At 42.9% G+C, this 18,902-nt stretch overlaps 1 long non-coding RNA gene across 1 annotated transcript; it reads right to left on the reverse strand.

Annotated features, from left to right (window-relative positions):
• Positions 1–4,604: 4,604 nt before the first annotated feature.
• On the reverse strand, positions 4,605–16,138 carry LOC143842583 (uncharacterized). The gene is made up of 4 exons (XR_013233195.1): positions 15,674–16,138; positions 9,840–9,881; positions 8,011–8,109; positions 4,605–4,995 (listed from the first exon to the last, which is right to left on the reverse strand). It is a non-coding gene; the product is annotated as an uncharacterized LOC143842583 (long non-coding RNA).
• Between the last annotated feature and the right edge of the window lie 2,764 nt (positions 16,139–18,902).

An 18,902-nucleotide genomic window follows, 5' to 3' on the forward strand; every position in this document is an offset into this window, starting at 1 on the left:
TAACAGATAAATGGTGGGACAAACTAAAGCAATTTATGATTCTAGAAAAAAATAACTTACAATATAAGAATAATTCAAGGAGCTTATCAAAGGAATGGATTTGATTCAGTCTAAAAATGTAGTAAAATACAAAAATAAATCTTTAGATAGCAATAGTTGAGTGTTAATTATGTATGTATGTTAAGTTGTTAATTATTTAGTTAATTATATTGTGTTTTTGTTTGTTGTTTTTTCACAGTATTTGTGTTGGCACTGCCATGTTCTTTCTTTTTTTGTCTAAAATAATAATAAAAAGACATGGAGACTTTTTTTAAGAGTAGGTAGTCTCCATTAAATTTCAGTCAATTAATTCATCACGGTTAGGGAACCAGGCATCTTTCTGGGAAAGCTTTGGTTGTGTCAGAATACTGCTTACCTGATTGACACAGGGTAAATTGGGCAACTTTTAGGGTGGGAAGCATTAGACTATACACCCTTAATACTCGCTTCCTTATGTCAGTGGAAATCTATTCCTGGAAGTCATTTCTGTAGATTTTGATATCTGTTTAAAGTTATTAAAATTAAGTCATTATATTATATACATGAAAGAATTAACGGAATATGGTTCAGGACTCCAACAGCGTATTACTTCCAATGAAGTCACAACAAAGGTGTTTTCGGCATGTGTAATTCTTCTGGGAGGGATGATGTTGCAATGAAAAATTACCATGTTCTTTGTTTATCCCAAATGACTTCGGACATCTTATTTTAATAACAAGACACCAAACGAAGACACCTGATGTAGGGATTCCAGCACATTTACGATGACATCAGAAAGGTCATATGGTGTGCCACTTGAGAGCAAACTGCACTCCAAGGACAGCACCCTAATAAGCAATAAAATTATAATCAGCATGTCTAAAAAACAATCCCATTAATCATTTTAACAGTCCCTGCCTATTAGGAAGGTAAACAGTACTGAGGTTTCATTGTACAAGACACCTTTTCACTTTACAGTTGTCATTGTTCCATTGTTTAACAATTACAGCAACTTTCTCATGCAAGCATAGGAAAATTCATTTTACTGCCATAATAATCTCCCCATTAACTGATGTTGTTGAATATTATTAACTTTTGCAATTTTAATTATAACCCTAGGGCAAATGAATACAGTTGGACCGATTATTTATCAGTGAGCTGTTGATTGCCTTAATAGACAAAATATCATATACTGAAGGCGATAGAATTGTTCCCTGGATGATGCTTGGTGATTTGTTATTCAACCACTATTGGGCCCATTATGCACGGCCGCCGAAACGGCGATTTTGGGTCATATGGAAAATGCGCTGGGGAGAGGAAGACGCGACGCACACCGGTTATACACGGGGCGGGGCGCGATGGTGGCAAAACCCAGAGTAACCGATTATGCACGTGGCGATCCCAGCGCAACCCGATCACCCGGAAGCTGCGCTTTCTTCCGCGTTTCGCGAACGCGGCTTTTTCGGCATCATGCACCGAAGTTGCGGCTGGTTGCAGCCGGCACCGTGCGTTATCGGTGATTTTAGTTGCCACCATTCCACCCCGAATGTGCGCTAAAACCCCCGTGCATAATGGGTCTTGTTCAAGATTTGACAGGGGTTGTGAGGAAACATATTTTTTTTCTTTTGAACTTTGAAATGAGCCAAACCCTCACTCTGAGTTTCAAAAGTAGAACAGGGAATGGGCTGAGAGGGGAAGAATTCATTGTAGTTGTTTACCTCAGCACATCATAGGCCTGTTATGTACGGCTGCTGAAACAGCAGCATGGAGAACGCGGAGGAGGAAGAAGCGAAGCAAGCCGCTTACGCACGGGACGGAACACAACGGCGGCAAAACCCAGAGTATCCAATTATGCATGCGGCTACTCCGGAGCCGCTTCTGGTTGTGCCCTGGTCCTGGGAAGCTCCACTTTCTTCCGCATCTCGCTAACACAGCTTTTTCAGTGGCATACGTTGACTCTGCACCCAGTTGCCACCTGCAGCATGCATAATTGGTGATTTTAGCCGCCGCCATTCCATCCCGAATGCGGACCTTCCACTCCATGCATAATGGGCCATACAGATGCCAACAGGTCTAGACTATGATCTAGTCAAGCTTACTTATCATTGGAATTGCAATCAGCAAGTGATTTAGTGACATGACCCTCCCTAAACTTTTCAGATTCGGCCTTATCTGAAAAGACTGAAGGGATATTCATACATGTTGGATTTGGCCAAATTGTTTCAGGCTGCATACAAAATGGCATGGTTTGTGTGTGTATGTGCATGCCTAATTCATAGATCAGTGGCTGGTATAGAGTTACTATAAATTTCATAAAGAAAATATATTTAATGATCTTACTCCAGGAAAAAAAAAATATTTATGCTTATGGTTGCAAGCATGATTATTTATTAAGCTGACTGCTATTACCTGTGCCACTTGGGGTAATGTTATAGAACTGAACAGCCAAGTAGTATAAATTTTCCACATTAATTGTATTTAGTAGTGCTTTCCCAATGACTCTGTCACTTATATAAAAACTTATTCCTGATTTATTTGCACTTCCATAGGAGGCAGAAAAAAAGATGGGATCTTTGGCTTGTCCCCTGCTGATCCTTTCTGCTGATGGAAGGATTTTCATCAGCAGAATATGACATTCTCTTCTCCCTCCTCCCATTGCAATGCAGAACATTCCCCAAAATATTGCTCCGGGGTCAACCGGTTACTCCCGGGAATAGTATAAGGGGAGAGGCAGCTTCTAATGCTTATATTGTTGCATTCTTAATGTTCCCTCTTCAGTTCTATGAACATTTTTTGTAGTGTGATTGTTAAGAAGGCAATAGCTTATGCACAAATTTGGCTATGTTAAATTTAGGGCTGACATAGTGGGAGACCTCCTGGGAGCAGCCCCTGACCCTCCACCACTGGTCAGAATTATGACAAGTAATAAAAATGCTCCTACAATGGCCTTTTGAACAGTGGCATGACATCAGCTCTAGGCTAAACCTGAAAGCGTCATGATGGCCTCAACATGATTATGGTAAAGGTAAAGGTATCCCTGGTGCAAGCACCGAGTCATGTCTGACCCTTGGGGTGACGCCCTCCAGCGTTTTCATGGCAGACTCAATACGGGGTGGTTTGCCAGTGCCTTCCCCAGTCATTACCGCAAGCAAGCTGAATACTCATTTTACCAACCTCGGAAGGATGGAAGGCTGAGTCAACCCTGAGCCGGCTGCTGGGATCGAACTCCCAGACTCATGGTCAGAGCTTCAGACAGCATGTTGGCTGCCTTACCACCCTGCGCCACAAAAGGCTCTTCAACATGATTACCACAGAATTTTGGGTGAATGCTAAAGTATCACATTGAGGCAACAGCATCATTCTGGGGTTGCTCCAGAAGTGACATCATGCTGTCCCTTTACCAGTGTTCCCTATGTCCCCAACCATGCAGTCTTCCACAGAATGCCAACTGCTGTAGTTTGTGGGAAGTTGTAATGGCTTTTATTCATGCCAGTGTGGTATAGTCCTGGTGTGGTATAGTTATTAGAGAGTTGGATTTGGACTGAAGAGACTTGGATTTACATTCTTGTGTTGGCCATAAAACTGACTAGTCATTCACATTAGGACAGCATGATCCTAATCACTCCTAACATGACCTATATCACAGAGTTGCTTTGATAGTGGGGGGTGGGATCATGCTGCCTATAGCTCATTTGGGAAAGGGTGTATATAAATGGGAGGAGCTGGGTGATCTTGGGCTCGCCACAGCACTGATAAAACTATTCTGACCATCAGGGCTCCCTCAGCCTTGCCCACCTCACAGGGTGTCTGTTGTGGGGAGAGGAAAGCAAAGGCAATTGGAAATTAGCAAACGTTTAACAGAACCAACATAGATTGCATAACCATGCCTTGTGTAACAAATTGCCAACCCTTACAACAACATCAATATGAGGGTGGAATGGGTGGGAAACTCCTTTCCTGCTTCGCCGGGACCCATTATGTACGAGGGGAATAATGCACATTCGGGGTGGAATGGCGGCGACTAAAATAACTGATAACGCAGATAACGAAGCTGCAGCTTCGGTGCATGCCGCCAAAAAAGCCGCGTTAGCGAAACGCGGAAGAAAGTACAGCATCCGGGTGACCCGGGCGCAACCAGAAGCGGCACCGGGATCGCCACGTGCATAATCGGTTACTCTGGGTTTTGCCGCCATTGCGCCCCGCCCCGTGTATAACCGGTATGCGTCGCGTCTTCCCCCTCCGCGTTTCGGCGGCCATGCATAATGGGCCCGGGTGAAGCACATGGTGTTTCTTAAGGCAGTCGTGCCCCAACTTCCAGCCAATTCTGGGGTGCCTCACTGCCTTTTGGCTGCTCTGCGCATGCACCCCAGGGATTCCCTCCTCCCTTGCCTTCTTCCGCCTGCCGCGCCCACTCTGGCAATGGCAGCTCCGGATGATTCTGCACTGTTTCTTTTCTCTAGACAGAAGAAAATTTTGGAATGCCCCACCTGGCATCAATAAAAACATATTCTTAGGAAAAGAGGAATTGTTCCTTGTTCATATTAAACCACATTCAGGTTTATGGAAATATAAATTATATGGCTGTGAAGTGTCCACAAGACAGAAAGGAAAAAAAGTCAATTTGACTATATAGTGATTATACATGGGTAAAATATAGTGACTTGGTTCCTTCAGAACATTCTCACAAAGTTTTGCCTGATGGAGTACTACTTCCTCCCTCTACTACCTGTAGCTCACTTTAGTAGGGTCTTCACAAGCTGTGACCCATTTTTGGCCTACCAGGTGCTTTGCAGCTTCTCTAATATTGTAGCCTCTCAGGCTGGCAACAAATACATCACGTCTTCCCAGCAGTTGGTACTCCACCATGCATGGTTCTTGGGCTGTACTCATCTTAATGCATCAGAAACTGAGCAGGTCTCCTTGATTCTTAAACTTCTGGGCAACATTGATTCTCAAAATCTCATCTTCCTTGGATTCCTGGGGGGAAAAAGGATAGATATTAGTTAGATCAAAACAACATAACCTCAGTTTAGTTACATCCTCTGCATTAATCTGCTTTATATATTTCTTCCCTGTTCTACCACAGCAACTGTTCAGTCAGACATTTTTCAACAATATAAACCTCTGTAGGAATGACTGCGACTGTACGCCTGTCAGTGTTTATCGCACAATTTATAAGGCTTTCTCAAAGAAATCCAAATATTTCATTCCAAAACACAAAGCACACTGTATTCCTCAGAAAGTAATGGGGCTGCAAAATCCCAACGGAAAGCCGTGACTCTCTAAAGCAAGAGATTACAGTAACTCAATTAGAAGTGCAGAAGTACTTTGTTTGCAGACCCCCTCTTAGAAAGAAACATTGCAGTACCTCTGTGGAAGACATAAATTTCTGGTTGCTTATGAAGGGTTTCTTTGTTTTCCTGAGCCTAAGCCTGGTCCAGGCATTCAAATAACCACATGCAGAAAGAAAATGAAGACCAAGAACCTACAGCAGTATACAGCCTTGGGAAACTCCTGAACATTTATGGGGTAGTGCCTGGGGAGATAGGGTTGCTAGCAGGCTGGGGGAGAGAGCTCCTGGAATTAGGACTGACCTCCAGGTAACAGAGATCAGTTCCACTCAAAAGATGGTTGGCTTGGAGGGTTGACCTTACATCATTATGCCTCACTGAGGCCTTGCTCTTTCCCAAACTCTTTCCTCTCCAAGCGCCATCCTCCCAAATCTCCAGGCAATTCTAACTCAGCATTGGAGCCCTATGGAGTGGGAAGACTTTGGGGGATATCCTATGACATTGTTCCTGTTGTGTCTGTAGACCTGCTGAGGATTGAGCTTGACGTCCAAGGACCTTGCTTCTTATGATTTGGATCTCCGGTACTATGTATGAGCCTATGGCTGGATTACACTAAAAACTGCTACTATAAAGATATATTTGGGGATTTATTGATATGAATGGCTCTCATTGGAAGATGATATTTGTGTATGAAAACCTCTCAGCTGATTGATGGTCCCACCCCACTGTAAGGTTTAAATGCCTGGAAGACATTTCACCAGTCTGTTTAACTTCACCCTGCTTGGAAGCCATTTACAACTATCAGCTGATGGACAGGCCTGGCCAACTCAGCTGTTGGGTTTAAATGGCCCAAACAGCTGAACAGAACCAGACAATAGTCTGGCAAATGTTCATGGGCTACGAACTGGGCCAGGTTCATGCCAAATATTGACTTATGAACCAATTAATGCCCACTCCTATCCAAAAACATGTTTCTATTACATGATGGGTGAGATTTTTATATCCATTAAAAATCTAGCATATTACTAATTCTACTCACTTCTTAAAACATCTTTAAAAAAAAAGGGGGGGGGGAGAATAAACCTGTCACAAAGTTATATCTCTGGTCCAAGAAATACAAATTGCAGTATGCAAAGAGAACAAGCCGGCCGTAAATATTCTACTTTCCCTGTAAAATTACCTAGGATAATGTAGTGGAACCTATTAAGCACAACAAATCTGTTGAATCAATGACTCCTCGGGTGATATACAGGCCTATGTCAACCTTCAGAAGCAAAATAAAACAGGCAGATTTAACAGAAGGACATCTAAACAAAAATAAAACCCCAGTCCATCTTGCACTATGTCATTTCAGAGAAGGAACAAAACAGACTTAAAAGCCATTATAGGAGTGCATTTCAGTGGAAACTGATTCATTGGATATTACATTTTTTATTTTTTAACGTTTTTTTTTAAGTATAGAACACAAATTGGTACAACTTCCCCTAAATGATTCATTGTACAACTATAATATAGTAATTGTAGAACATGCATGGTAAAACAGTTCTTATTTTGTAAACCATAACAGCATCCTGGACACCCACCCATGTGGGTTTCTATTAGCTACAGATTCCCCAGGTGCACAAAAAATATATATGTAAGAAGAAGAGTTGGGTTTTATACCCCACTTTTTACTGCTTGAAGGACTCTCAAAGTGGCTTATGATCACCTTCCCTCCCACTCTCCACAACAGATAATTGGTGAGGTAGATGAGGTTGAGAAAGCTTCTGACTGCTCAGTCAGAACAACTTTATCAGTTCTGTGTCTTGCCCAAGGTGACCCAGCTGGCTGCCTGTGGAGGAGTGGGGAATCAAATCCATCTCGCCAGATTAGAATTTGCCACTCTTAAATGTGACATCACTCTGCTAAATGCTGTTACATTGCAACCAGCTCATTGGGACCCCAGCAAGGGTCTTTCAAGGCCTCCTGTGGGAGCCTGGTTCATAAATAGCCTGTTTGTCATCTACTAAGGCAAGGGCTTTCTTGGTGGCTGCCCCATCCTGTCCTGTAGAACCAAATTCCTGTGGAGGTCCATGCCCTGTGGGATTTACTCGGGTTCTTTAGGGCAGTGGTCCCCAACCTTTTTATCACCGGGGACCTCTCAACACCGGGGACCACTCAACACCTTTTACTGAGGCCTGGTGGGGGGGGGGGTAGTTTACTCCTCTACTCTCAACCACTGCCCTAACGCTCTCTGATCACTATGGTAATGTTTAAACATCCCTTCAAAATAAGATACAGACACGCCACAACAATGAAGTGTGTTGTAAAGGGCTGGGGGGGATGAAGTAAAGGGCCGGGGGGGGGGGAGAAGGCGTCCTTCGGGGCCCACCTCCAATTAGTCGAAGGACGACATGTGGTCCACGGTCCACAGGTTGGGGATCACTACTTTAGGGCATGCAAAGCTGCCTATTTTTGTGTAGCACTAAATTAACTCAGAGAACAGATGAACCAGTTGACCGTTGAGATGTATCCCAGAGCTGCTGACTGGTTGAATTTTAATTATAATCTGTTTTATTGTACTTATTTGGGTGTCTCAATTTGATTGTTTTAAATTTTACTGCTCTGTTGCATATATTGTGAATTGTCCCAAGGCCTCTATTGAGAAAAATCAAATGCATACATTTTTAAAATGTGAAAAGCAGTGACGACTTTCCATTACCTTCTTCTGCAGAGTCCATCTCTGAAAGTCTTCCATCCACCAATGGACCTTGCTTAGCTACTAAGATCTGATGAGATCAGACAGTAGCCTGCCACTTTCCTTTGTTTGGAGAAAAACAAGAGTTGATAAATCAACGGGAAGAAGTAAAACAGAGACAATGTCCAGATACCCACTGAATGGGTATTTTCCAGGGGGCAAACAATGCTGAGAGCAGGTAAAAGTTATGGCAGTGGTAGTGAGGGGGATAATGTAAAGTAGAAGATGGAATTTTTTTTTCTTCTTTCTTCCCAGGCCATCACAAAGTGCAAGATGGAATGGGCAAAACTGTAGCCTGGCTGGATCAATAGGCAGGCCATCTTATCTGACCAGGATTCAGAACATTTAAAGCGGGGAGGCAGATTTTTAATATACCATAGAATCATAGAGTTGGAAGGGACCTCATGGGTCATCTAGTCCGGTGGTCCCCAACCACCGGGCTGCGGCCTGGTGCCGGGCCACAAAGGCCCTGGCACTGGGCAGCGGCTCCCTGCCTCCGCAGGGCCGCGCCAGGTTGAGCATGCATGTTTGCACCATGCGTGGCCACAAACGTGCATGCGCAGCACTCCCATGCATGTGCACATGCGCTACTCGGCCGCACATGCGTGGCATGCACAGCCGGGTCATCGCCCTCCCTGCCGCTGCCGGTCCGCAGCCTGGAAAAGGTTGTGGACCACTGATCTAGTCGAACCCCCTGCACTATGCAGGACACTCACATCTCAATCGCTCATCTACTGTAACCTGCCACCCCTTAAGCCTTCACAGAATCAGTCTCTCCATCGGATGACTATCTAGTCTCTATTTAAAAATTTCCAAAGATTGAGAACCCACCACTACCTTGAGGAAGCCTGTTCCACTGAGAAACAGCTCTGTCAGGAACTTGTTCCGGATGTTTAGATGGAATTTCTTTTGAATTAATTTCATCCCATTCGTTCTGGTCTGTCCCTCTGGGGCAAGAAAACAATTCTGCTCCATCCTCCATATGCCACCATGGCAGCTTCAATTTTTTTTCTTGAAGCACAGTATTTCTGTCGTACCATTTTCACATCATTTAAAAATATGTTAAATTGTATTTTAGTGTCACTTTCACAACAGTGATCCAAAACGAGAGGCAAAAGGAAATCTATCTTGAATTTCCCAGGGAGATATAACAGGCCGAAACCACACCCTGGCCTGGTGAAATGCTCTACCAGCTTCCAGGAGGGCTGAGAAAAAGAATCTATAATTGACAGTGCAATAAAGTATATTTTGAATAAATAGACTTTAAAAAAGGTAAAGGTATCCCCTGTGCAAGCACCGAGTCATGTCTGACCCAAGCTGGGTACTCACTTTACCGACCTCGGAAGGATGGAAGTCTGAGTTAACTCCCAGCCTCATGGGCAGAGCTTTCAGGCTGCATGTCTGCTGAACAGTGGCCCTCACTGATAGACTGCAATTTGAGCTTACTGGCCCTTGTTGGCAGAGTCCATTCTCTGTTGGTGGCACACCCCCAACGAGAGCCAATTAGGTAGTGAGTGACCTGTCCTTTTGGAAAATATATGGTTTACTGAAACGGATGATGATTAAAAAACAGATACCTAATAATAAAAGTAATTAACTAGAAACCATTTCTGCATACTAAAAGTCCAGGATTTGACATGTTACAAGTATCTAATGGAACAATAATATACCTTCTGCTCTACACAAGCAGTCTCATGAAGGAGCTCACATAATCTCATTTGGAAGATTTTTTTGTTGTTGTTACAGGGCTAGTAACTGAAAAAAGCAGTATTCTAGACTGTAAGAGATCTTACCTTCTACTCAGAAAGAATAAGCAACAGAATATGACTTCAGACCTAAAAAATAAAATGTTCTCTCAGTGTACAAACAGCCCGATCCCCTTCATATGTATGTAATCTCCAAATAACTTAAGGTCAAATTCAGTCAACTATAGGAAGAGTTTGCTTGATAACCCTGGAATGTCCAAGTTTATGCAGTTATTATTATTAATTAGTTAAATTTATAGACAAGACCACTCTGCAGCCAGGCTTGCTGTGGTTTACAACACAATCAAAAATTTAAGATGCAATAAAAGTAGTAAAAACAATAGCCTTCTCCAGGATTATTTGGAAACTTCACTGACCCAGTACATGAAAACAGCTAGATCAGAAGGGTGAACAAACCAATGGATATAACTATGTGTTCCTCCTTTCATTTCATTAGTGCTATATCAACACATGGCATCTATGCCCTGATATTAAGTGTGAGAGGCTCTTTTTTTATTCAAGCGAATAGAAAATAGAGTTGTTGCATGCAAAAGAAGTCATTGAAGCTAAATGTTTCAATAGACAATGTACAATCAATGTACTCAATGATATATGTAAAACTGCATGGATGTTGGGCAAACATATAAAAAGAACAACAGACACAGTGATATCAAGTAGCAAGGCAAATAAATATTTCCAGTGAAGTTAGAAAAATGACCCTGATCAGCAAAACACATTATTATGAATAATGCATAATGTCTTTGACAAATTATATTATACTTTTCCTGTTGTAGCTGACACAAGAAGATGCATGGCTTTGGCTTTGCCCTAATAAGTCACATGAAACAACATTAATACATTCTTTTATTTTAATCTCTCTGTTTACCATAAGTTATATTCTTTAGCCCACGTATGCAAATGTATGCTAAAAATGCAACTATGTAAAACAAAACAAAAAATTTCCCTCTTTCTCAAGACTGGTACCAAGCCTTAAAAGGTAAAGGTATCCCCTGTGCAAGCACCGAGTCATGTCTGACCCTTGGGGTGACGCCCTCTAGCATTTTCATGGCAGACTCAATGCGGGGTGGTTTGCCAGTGCCTTCCCCAGTCATTACCATTTACCCCCCAGCAAGCTGGGTACTCATTTTACCGACCTCGGAATGATGGAAGGCTGAGTCAACCTTGAGCCGGCTGCTGGGATCGAACTCCCAACCTCATGGGCAAAGCTTTCAGACAGCTGCCTTACCACTCTGCGCCACAAGAGGCTCGGTACCAAGCCTTAGGCCTGTGAAAAGTACCATCCGCAGAACCATCAAGAACATTTTTGGATGAAAACTTGGAGAGACGAAGGTCCCTGGTGCTACTCTTTCTGTGTTCTTGCAAGCAAGACCATATGAGATACTTGTATGTGGCTAGGTAGTTTATGAACAGGAGGCACAGTCTGCTGACCTTCCCAGGAGTCTTCACACAAGTGAAGCCAATGTGTTGTCATGGCTAGAGGTTCAGGCTAGCATGCTTGATACAGGTTCCAAACCCCTAATCTACAGACTGTAGTAGGGTGACCTTGGACCATTCACCCTGTCTCCCAGCTGAAGCTAACTCACTAGTGCATGCTGCCACTGACATCAACATTTTCACCAGTCTTAACTCTGTGCCAGAGCTGGAGATGGCACAAAGGATAAGGAGACTTTTAGTAAATCCTGCTGCTCCCCAGCACAAGACAATCAACAGTCTCAGCAATATGGAAGCCACAGAGCTAAATGTGGATTTAATACAGCGCTTCAGTGCAGTACTTTAAGTGCAGAACCACAGAGCCAAACGTGGCTTCTGCCTGGTGGAATGTGCTCCTGGAAGAGCTACAGGCTCTGCCAGAGCTAATGCAGTTCCACAGAGCCTGTAAGACAGAGCTCTTCCACCAGGCTTTTGGTTGAGGCCAGGCTAAGGGAATAACTTGGGCCCGTCCTCCAATATCCCCCAATTGGTTAAAAGCTACATCTACCTGGACATTGGCAGATGGGGGGAGGATTGTATGGTGTGGACATGAGGGAGCTCCTCCTTCCATACCAGACAGCCAGGTGACCTAATTGGCAGGCCTTCAAGTTGACCTTGGTGAATAATGACACATCTGAGGGGACTGACAGACGTGTTCAGAGGAGTCAAAGTATAGTGAAATTTTAGCTGGAATTTTCCTCTAAAGTATTTCTCTTGGCAGTTTCTCTTGGTGTTTCTCTTGGCAGCTTTTTGGGGCATATAATATTTATGCAACGAATTGTGGCATTATATAACATTTCTCTTGAACCTTTAAAGGTAGGGGAAACAAGTCTCCTAAATGTCAGGATGCAGACACTGATCAGCCAGTTCAGTAGCTTTCGAAAGCTCTCTAGTTAAACCAGAGAATGAGATAATGCTGATTTTCAGATTGTGTTGAGGAAGTGACATGGAGGAGACAGGGGGAAGGAAACTGGGTATGTTAATCTTCCTGATATTTCCATTTCAGATGTATCTTTTCCATATATCAAGCCAGCTGAAGAAGGAAAGCTGATTAAGTGGCTCCCCATAGGATTTCACTACGCTGTCCTTTTCAATTTTAAAAATGCACTTTAGCAAAGACATCAGATTGCATTGCGAGAAACTCTAATCTTCCCTGACTGTAGGAAAGAAAGACGACATTTATTTAGTAGAAGGTTTTCCTCGCTCGGCACTAGACAAACTGGTGCAGAAAGTAAATGATCTGAAAAGACCTTGTCTTATCACATAAACAAGGTGGCATTTGAAAAACTACCGGATGGGTTTACCCCTATCCCATTTCCAAGTTTAGTACTTTGTTGCTGTGAAGCCTGCTTTTTAATGTATGGTCCAGATGGTATATCACTATCTATATGATAGCTGTAAAATGGAATAGCAGTGAGGTGTTATCAAATCTTCCCCTAATTTAGCTATCCCATTCCTTTCCAATGCCTTCTTATCATGGAAAGTATTTTTTTCCCCTTAAACAGTTGGCCCATTATAAGCAACTGGTTTATTATCTCTGCTTTATTATTGGGATCATCAGGAGGTGGTAGAGAAATGTAAAAACGTTGAGGCTGAAATCTCACAGCTACTAGAAACTGCATTCAGTGCAGTCCTATACAGAATTGAAGCTAGTTTTTGGATTACTTCCTTGAAGGGACTAATCCTTCTGAGGGTCAGGTGGAAGCAGGCGTGAAAGTTGCAGGAGAGGCACAGTATCATCCCTGGTCCTTTCAAGTCCTCTTTTCATGTTTACATGCCCTGACAAGTAGGATACTTATGTTGGTCTACAGCTGGACAGCTAGATACAAGTCCAGTAGGACCTTCAAGACCATCATTCCTTTTTCCTCTGCTCTATTTCTGTGACTTGAGTTCTGTCTTCCCACCTTCTGCTCAGAGTATAAGGACTCAAGAGATTTCCATCCCAAGTAATTTCTGACTAAAGGAATTTGACTCTCAAAAGCTCTTACCTTGAATGTATAGTTGGTTTTTCATGTGCTGCTAGACTCATATCTAGATGTCCTCCGGACAAACAAACCTTCACTTGTCCTATCCCTCCTCTCCTACTGTTTGCTGCACACTTCTGAATCCATAGGACAAACACAGGGGTTGCCACTTATGTGGGATTGCTGTTGAAAAGAATGTCCCTGCTTCTACTACTAATAGTACATTTCTCCTCTCAGCCTAACTGACCTCACATGTTGATTGTGAGGAGAAAAATGAGAAAAGATGTAAGCTGCTCTGGCTTATCTGATATGATGTCATCACAGTGTGCATGATGCAGCAATTGGTGAAGTGGTGTGGAATGGAGGGATTCAGAACTCTGTAATCATATGTCATGGGAGATGGTATCATTAAGTAATATTTTCAAGGCAAGGAAAAGGCAACGCTGAGTGGTTTTTTGGGGGGAGGTGGGGAAGAGAAGGGAAATTGCCTTGAATCTGTCATACTACTTCCTTCCAGCCTGAAAACACTTGTTTTTGACATTTTGCATTAGTTTAGCTTTCCTAATATCTGTCTTCTGGTACTACAGAGGAATTACTACTCCTGTATCTTTCTCTTTTTGCATATTGTCTTTGTGGGCCTTTTGTTTACCTGATTCTCATTGCTGATGTTTCTTTTGTGGCGTTTCAGCATCATTTTTAGTTGCTGCTAGTCGCTAGTTGCTGCTCATATGCCAATTTGACATTGTTTGCACACATCAAGCTGCCGTATCATGAAGAAGAAGAGTTGGTTCTTATATGCTGCTTTTCTCTACCCAAAGGAGTCTCAAAGCAGCTTACAGTCACCTTCCCTTTCCTCTCCCCACAACAGACACCCTGTGAGGCTGAGAGAGCCCTGGTATTACTGCTCAGTCAGAACAGCTTTATCAGTGCTGTGGTGAGCCCGAAGTCACACACCTGGTTGCATGTGGGGGAGCGCAGAATCAAACCTGGCTTGCCAGATAAGAAGTCCATTCTCCTAACCACTACGCCAAGCTCGTTCAGGCCCCTTCCCATCAACACAAAAAAGTGCAATTTTTATTCCATGGAATGTTGTTAGTACAAGCAAGATGTCAGAACTGGCACTGTAAAATCAAAATGTGCATAAAATTCAAGAACATCTGCATCTGGAACCTATCAGGTATCTATTAAGTATGAATGTTCCTAAGCCAAACTATTTTCTTCAGATCGATTAATCTTACTACCCTGCAGAGTTGTTGTGAAGGTAAAATGGAGAAGAGAAGAATAATGTAAACTCTGTTGGGTCCCCCTTAGGGAGAAATGAAATAAAATAATTCAAACTGCTGGAATTTGTCTCACCTTTTCCTCACCTTCTCTGCTTTTATTTTATTTGAGCAAAACGTCTTAAGACAAAAGCCAACCATGCATTTCAAATGCTACCCAACCCCATGAGAAATGTGACTATTATAAAAAGTTATTTGAAAGTCCCACCAAACTCCTCACAGATGGTTCACCTTATATATTTGCCTTGATTTTCATTTAGGGTTATAACTCAACATGGCCCTGATCTGTCTTAAAAATATTGGCAGATCACAAACAGGAACAACACTGGCATCTGGATCGTCTTTTTTTTTCTTCCAGACACAGTTATAGCCAGGAAGAAACAGAAAGCAATTTCCCATCACCTATGGAGACTCACAATGGCATCATGCTAAATTATCCCTTAAAGGAAGCCATTTTTACAATCGCAAATAATTTTCAAGATGGTACATCATCAAATGGGTTGGCAGTTCCACCACCTCCCATCATTCAGGATCTCCCGGGTTCTAAATTACCACCGACAGATATCCAATTTCATTTGGAAAATCTCCGGGAAAGTAGATACCTCCCATCAGTTTGCTACACTTCTCATACAAATGTCAATTTTATTCAGAAAGGGGAGAGGGAATTAAAGCTCTCACACCATGTTTAAAACCAAGTATGGACATTTAAATTGTCAGCATCTTAACAGGGTATGATAACTGCTTACAATTATTGGTACTGCTCATTCAACAGCATTTAGATTACAAACATTTATTAACCTCCCTTTGACCACTTGTTACTTTAGATGTTTTATCATAGATATGGTCTAAAGCAGCTTACATCCTTCTCCTCTCCTCCAATTTATCCCTACAAGAACTCTGGGAGGCCTATTAGGTTGATTGTGTGTGACTGGCTGAAGGTCACCCAGCAAGTGTGATGGCCTCTCCCTGATTAGCAGTCCAGGTTTTCTCCAGGTGGGGCCAGGAGACTGTCTGTACTCAACTCTGCCGACCTTGGAACTGGCAGCATTCCCAGCTGTAGCTATCAGACCTAGCCAATAACACCATGAGAGGCTTAACAAGTCTTGGTCAGCTTGCGGGAGCACAAACAACACAAGCGATCTGTTACCTGAGTCCAAGAGGCCAGTCAGAGCTGAGTCAGTACACATTCTAGAAGTCCAAAGGCAGGTAGAAATGCAGAATAGTCGGAGATGGTCCAAGAGGTTGAAACAGGCAGCAAGGAGTTAAAGTCATGGTCATTCCAGGATGAAGGTGGGCAGGAACTTAGGTGCAGGGATGTGAACAAAGCAACAATTCCACTTGCTGGATTTTGGCTAAGTACTCTGTGCATAGCCCAGGGGTTAAAGATGGCTCCTGAAAAGACTCACACAGGGTATGCAGGACTTTCAGCCAATCCTCTCGCCTCTGGTGATAAGCCACAGCCAGCCAAGGGCTCTTCCTTGGGAAGGATTTGGGCTTTTGCCTTTGTTGCTCCAGAATCTCCCTTCTGCTCAAGGCCTCCCAGCTGGTGTGGCACTGTAGTTCCTATTTCTCCTCTGAATGATCACCAGCCTCCATGGGATGGCTCCTGACAGTAAGCTTCCTGGCAAAGTAGAGATTCAAACGGAGGGCTCTCGAATCCTAGTCTGAGATTCTAGCCAGGGGTGACTGCTATTGGATTGTAGCAAGCATTCAGGCTTTGATTAATCACAGTCAGGTGGTAGCAGGTTCCTAGGTAACTGCTGTTGGGCCTGACCCTGAGTCCTCCCTCAAAGACCAAAACAGCTGTGGAAAGGACTTTCCCTTTTCCCTGATGGCCACCAAGTGGCAAAATCATTTAGATTGTAGTTGGGCAGACAAGGGATGGTGTCCATGCTTGGCTCTTGTGGCCCTTTCTTGCATGCCCAGGGAAATACCAATACCATTTTGGGGTCAGAAGGCATTTCCTCCAGGCCATAATGGCCAGGGATTCTGTTTTTTTGGGGGGAGGCATCATCTGTACATGGAATTGGGATCACTGTAGGTGAGCAGGTAGTTGTGAATCAGTAAATATCCCTGCTTGACGATAACTCATCATTTGCCATTTTGTTTGAAGCAGATTCTCATGTTTTCATCAACAAGCAATTGAAAATGGTGGGCTAAAATTATTTCAAAGTAACTTCCAAATATCAGTATAATATACCTAATTTCAAATATGATAAAATGTGTGGATTCTTAAACCTGTGACTGGAGTCACAAACAGACAAGACAGATACCTAGGATCTTAATTCCCCAAAATAATAGAAGCTGCACCTGTAGCTTTAAGAAGCAAATACCTTCTGTGGCCGTTGCTAGGCAGTTATATCAATATTGAATCATAGAGTTGGAAGGGTTCTCTAGGATCATCTAGTCCAACCCCCTGCAGAGTGCAAGATGTCCTCACAAGAATTTATCTATCTTTCCAAGACCAGGACTTTTCAGATGAAGTTCTCAATGTTGCAAGCCAGAATTGCATAAATATGCTATCTACCCAGGTTCTGTTGGTGTGTCCTGGATTAAGGGCAGGGGGAATGCATTATATATATTTAGATTTAATTTCCACCGCAAGTTCATTGCACTGTCTATGTAAACTGTTATGTTTTAATTATGGCTTGATTAAAATTTTCTGTTATATTTGAATAGTAATGGCACATCTGAGAATGTAAATTAAACATTAATTGGCTAACCATGGCTCTTCTCTCTGTGTTCTAACTTGTGAATTACCTTATAACGTTACAGAAAATAAAATAACTTTTGATCAATCTACAGTGAAAGCAATACAGAAAAAGGTACATTGGCCTGCAGCAATAATGTGACAAGCCCTCTTCACTAGCACATGGTTCAAAGGCCTGTTAAGCCCTTCCTTGGCAGCCTTTGAAATGGAGATGGTGAAGCATTGAGATGTGGGCAGCTAAAAACCTCCTGCAGCAAAGACAGAAGAGGCAAAGAGACAAATATTTAAATGTAATTTCAGGGGTGGTATCTGATAAAATGAGCTTTGACTCATAAAACCTTATACCGCCCAAAATGTTGATCTTTCAGATGCTACTAGACTTGAATGGTGAAATGTACTCTGTCTCTCAGAACCATGGAATTTGCTTTTTTGAACTGTCCACTTAAATACACTTTAAAATGGCAGTGTGGTACCAGCTGATTACATAAGGGTCATGCAGAAATTATGGGGGGCTCTTCTCAAATTGACCAATTTCACATTGGCAGTTGTAATGTGCGTTCAGTAGATCTTGTTTTAAGATTGCTTAGGCCATAACTTGGGGGTATGCAGGTTATAAACTTAAATTGAGAAAACTAGGTCCTAATCTGGCTTGTGTTTGGATGGGAGTGCACCAAGGAAGCCCAAGGCCATTGCAAACTACTGTTGAATGTCTCTTGCTTTGAAACAGGGTTCTCCCAAATCTGGTGTGGTTTGATGACTCCTTTTACCACCAGCACCAGCACCACTGCAAGAGAATTGGGTAGGGCATGGAATGCTATGGTATGGCTTATCTCAGATCTTGGAAGCTAAGAAGGGACTGTACTTGGGGGGGAACAACAATAAAGACTGCAGAGAAAGGCAAAGGCCTCTGCTTTTCACTTTCCCTTGAAAGTCAGTGTAGTGTAATAGTTAAGAGCCATGGCTTCTAATCTGGCAGAGCCAGGTTTGATCCCCTGCTCCCCCACATACAGTCAGCTGAGTGACCTTAGGCTTGTCACAGCTCTGATAATGCTGTTCTCATGGAGCAGTAATATCAGGGCTCTCTCAGCTCCACCTACCTCACGGGATGCCTGCTGTGGGGAAAGGAAGGTGATCGTAAGCCACTTTGAGACTCCTTCTGACAGAGAAAAGTGGTGCACAAAACCCAACTCTTCTTCTTTGCTAGAGTAACCACAAGTTCGTTATAATCTGACAGCACATATATGCATACATATGCAAGGCATTCGGGCAAACATCTCGAGGCATCTAATGATGTATTTTGAAATGAATCTGTTTCCTTGGAATTATTGAACCCATTAGTTTGAACAGAGCCTAAAGCCTGTAGAAGGTCCAACCATAGCTTCCAATGGGCTTGGCACCTGTTCTCAATTATATCACTTTTTAAAAACACACTGGCATCAGCAGCAATGTGTAAGGCAGGGTTGTTTTGTCCAAGCACACTGCCAATAACAACCCAGCTGCCAGAATTCTTGGGAGATTCAGTTTACTATGGAAATCTATTCCCCATGAGTCATGTAAGTTTGTGTGCTTTGGTATGCTTGGTTAGGCATACTGAAGACCCATCATTCCAGCTTCCATCAAGGCCATGGGAGAGAGGCTGTGACTCAGTGGCAGAGCATCTGCTTTC

This window comes from Paroedura picta, chromosome 8 (genome assembly GCF_049243985.1).
Source record: "Paroedura picta isolate Pp20150507F chromosome 8, Ppicta_v3.0, whole genome shotgun sequence".
Lineage (NCBI taxonomy): Eukaryota > Metazoa > Chordata > Lepidosauria > Squamata > Gekkonidae > Paroedura > Paroedura picta.